The sequence below is a fragment of the Meriones unguiculatus genome, chromosome 14 (genome assembly GCF_030254825.1).
Source record: "Meriones unguiculatus strain TT.TT164.6M chromosome 14, Bangor_MerUng_6.1, whole genome shotgun sequence".
Taxonomy (NCBI): Eukaryota; Metazoa; Chordata; class Mammalia; order Rodentia; family Muridae; genus Meriones; species Meriones unguiculatus.
In genome coordinates this window covers 46,751,481-46,755,563 of record NC_083361.1, presented here as the reverse complement: position 1 = coordinate 46,755,563, position 4,083 = coordinate 46,751,481, and the positions used below count along the sequence as shown (strand labels likewise).

General features: G+C 39.9%; 1 pseudogene; it reads right to left on the bottom strand.

Annotated features, from left to right (window-relative positions):
- Positions 1–981: 981 nt before the first annotated feature.
- LOC110558827 (L-lactate dehydrogenase A chain-like) lies at positions 982–1,878 on the bottom strand (annotated as a pseudogene).
- Positions 1,879–4,083: the final 2,205 nt, after the last annotated feature.

Sequence of the window (4,083 nt, the reverse complement as noted above, 5' to 3'; positions counted from 1 at the left end):
CTTTCTTTATGAAGGCACTTAGTACTATGAATTTTCCTCTTATCACTGCTTTTATGGTGTCCCATAAGTTTGGGTATGTTGTGCCTGCATTTTCATTGAATTCTAGAAAGTCTTTTATTTCTTTCTTTTTTCCTCCCTGACTCAGTGGTCAGTAAGTAGAGAGTTGTTCAGTTTCCATTAGTTTGTAGTCATTTTTTGTTCCTGTTGTTGTTGAAGTAGAGCTGTAATCCATGGTGGTCTGATATAACACAAGGTGTTATTTCAATTTTGTATTTGTTAAGGCTTGCTTCATATGAAGTATGTGGTCAATTTTGGAGAAGTTTCCAAAATGTGCTTAGAAGAAAGTATATTCTTTTGTGTTTGGATGGAATGTTCTGTAGACACCTGTTAGGTCTAATTGACACATAACGTTGGTTAGTTTCATAATTTCTCTGTTTAATTTGCATCTCAGTGATTGGTGAGAGGTATTGAAGTCTCTTACTATTTTTGTTTTCACTGTTCAAGGTTTATTTGGTGTTTTCATTGACATGACACTTGGGTAATTGTTTGCATCATCCATATGCAGATCTTATTTTACATAATATTGCAATGTACACTAAGATGCATATAATACAGAATAATATCCTTGAGAAGAGTTATGTACAAGATATGCATAATGGACTTGCACACTGGAGCTGGGTTATGACTAATCTTGCTGGCCTAGGCATTTCTGGTGAGAGTGCACAGCACAGTGACACAGCAGGCTCACAGGATCATATTGGCAGTGTGTCTCAGAGACAGTGGACTGTCACACTAACCAGGTTACCACTATACAAGCACGAATCAGCATCAGGGTAGAGCTGTGGGAACTGAGGTTTTTCCAAGAACACATGAACACAGTAGCACTAACCACAGCTCAGATGAGGAGACAGTGTGTAGTTTCCATAGAAACCCTGCTGCAGCCTGGACAATGAAGTGCTAGGACATCGGGAGACTTTAGAACTACAGCTCTTTCTAGATCCCCCAGAGCATGTCTATACTTTTCTTCAGGCAGGCCTCTTCTTCAGGAGTCTGAGTCACCTCCACAACATCCGAGATTCCATTTTGTCTCAGGATACATGGGACATTGAGGAAGACATCATCCTTGTTCCCATAGAGACCCTTAATCATGGTGGAAATTGGGTTCACTCACCTAATATTCTTCATTATGCTCTCAGCCAACTGCTACAGAAAGATGAATGTCCCAAGATGTATAACCCTTCAGTCTGATCACTTCATAGGCCCTGTCAACCACCTTCTTGTGAATCTCCTTCAACTGTTCCTTGTCTGTGTCCGTGCACAGGTCTGGGTTCAGTTTCTTCAGGAAGACATGGGCAACATTCATGCCACTCCACACAGGCACACTGGAGTCTCCATACTCCCCTAGTACCCATCCATGAAAGATTAGTAGGTGAAATCTCAGCTTTCTCCCATTAGGTAACTAGAGGAATCCAGATTGCAAACACTTCCAATGACTCAGTTTTTAGGAAAACCACTTATTTTCCAAGCCACGTAGGTCAAGATATCCACTGGGTTGGAAACAACGAGCAGCTTGCAGTTTGGACTGTACATGGGGAATGATGAACTTGAAGATGTTTGTGTTTCACCGGACCAAAATGAGTCAGCTCTTTCTTGCTGACAGGCCCCCGCTGTGATAATGACCAGCTTGGAATTTGCAGTCACACTGTAGTCTTTGCCAGAGAAAAGTTTTGGTGTTCTAAGGAAAAGGCTGCCATGCTGGAGATCCATCATCTTTTTCTTCCGTTTGTCTTCCATGCCATCAACAAGGGCAAGCTCTTCTTTTAAGTCCTTCATTAAGATACTGATGACACAAGCCATGCCAACAGCACCAACCCCAAAGATTGTAAACTTGTTCTGGGGGGGGCCTGATTTTCCTTAAGAAGATTCACAATCAACTGGTCCTTAGTGTTGCCATCTTGGAGTTTGAAACTGCCAGTGCACAATGTGGAGTACCAGGCTCGGAGAAGCCTCCTACAGCACCAAAGTCTCCTATTATTAATGTGTGGGCTTTGTTGTGTGAGTTACACTTTAGTAATGTTTCTTTTTTTACAAATGTGGGTGCCCTTGCATTTGGGGAAGAGATGTTCAGAATTGAGATGTCATCTTCATGTATTTTTACTTTGATGAGTATGAAATGCCCTTCTCCATCTCTTTTGATTAATTTTGGTTGAAACAAAAAACAAAACAAAACAAAACCACCAACAACAAAACACCTACCCACCCCTTAAGGGAAATTGGATGTTGTTTTCATGGATTTCTCATAGCTGATTTTTGGGCATGAAGAAATCCTGTTTGGATTTTTGAATCCAAAAGAAATTGAGAAAAATGTTTAATGAGTCTAGCATTAACATTTGTGAACTAGTCTTTGAATGTTGAGAAATTTCAGGCTTAGTCGAAGTTCTGTTTAGTCTGAAATGCTGGCCCAACTGAGATTAGTAGCTTTCTTCAAAGCTCTCTTGGGAGCAGGCTTTGATGAGGAACAGCAAATGATGCAGGTGAGGCTGGAACAAGCAGAATGCTGGAACATGCAGGATGCTGGAACAGATGTGTCAACATCTCAGCATGCTGAGGAATGAATCCTGTCAAGTTTGATACAGCATCTCTGGGGTCCAGTTCTTTCGTTCTGAAAATATATAATTTCTCATTGGTATTACACAGTAAATGTATGTATGTATTACAGTAAAACTGTAAATGTATGAGATGTTCAGGATACACAAATCAATTAAGGATAACTCTCTGCTCTTTGTATGAACAGAAGGAAGACTTCCACAAACCTTTATTCAAGTGATATGAAAAGATGTCATGTACAGGAACTAGAGGGATAGCTCAGAAGTTAAGAGCACTGGCTGTTCTTCCAAAAGTCTTGAGTTCAATTTCCAGTAACCACATGGTGGCTCACAACCATCTATAATGAGATCGGATGCCCTCTTCTCCATGCAGGCAGAACACTGTCTACACAATAAATAAATCTTAAAAAAAAAATGTCATGTACACGTCATGGGGATTTTGTAGCCAACAAGAATTATTTGCTTTTTTGAAATGCTGCTTTCTTGTCTACTTTCTACTTTCCATGTCTACTTTCTTGTTTATCTTCTTTAGGTGTATAGACTTCATTATGTTTATCATATCTTGTAGGTCTATATAAGCAAGTATATACCATGCTTGTCTTTCTCCTTCTGGGATACTTCACTCAGAATGATCTTTTCTGGATCCCACCATTTGTCTGAAAATTTCATGATTTCCTCATTTTTGATTGCTGAGTAGTATTCCATTGTGTAAAAATACCACAATTTCTGTATCCATTCCTCTGTTGATGGACATCTGGGTTGTTGCCAGGTTCTGAATATTACAAATAAAGCTGCTACAAGCATGGTTGAGCAAATGTCCTTGTTGTGTACTTGAGCAAATTTTGGGTATATACCTAGCAGTGGTATAGCTGGGTCTTGAGGAAGCATTATTCCTAATTTCTGAGTAAGTGCTAGATTGACTTCCAAAGTAGTTGTACCAGTTTACATTCCCACCAGCAATGGAGGAGGGTTCCCCTTTCTCCACAACCTCTCCAGCACGTGTTGTCACTTGAGTTTTTCATCTTGGCCATTCTGATGCATGTAAGGTGAAATCTCAGGGTCGTTTTGATTTGCATTTCTCTAATGGCTAATGACTTTGAGCATTTCTTTAAGTGTTTCTCTGCCATTTGATATTTCTCTTTCGAGAATTCTCTGTTTAGCTCTGTTCCCCATTTTTTAATTGGATTACTTGGTTTGTTGCTTTTCAGCTTCTTTAGTTCTGTCTATATACTGGATATTAGCCCTCTGTCAGATAAAGGGTTGGTGAAGATTCTTTCCCAGTCTGTAGGCATTCGTTTTGTTTTGATGACAGTGTCCTCTGCCTTACAGAAGCTTTTCATTTTCATGAGGTCCCATTTATTGATTGTTGCTCTTAGAGCCTGTACTGTTGGTGTTCTGTTCAGGAAGTTGTCTCCTGTGCCAATGAGTTCTAGGCTGTGCCCCACTTTTTTTTTTTTTCTAACTGATTTAGAGTATC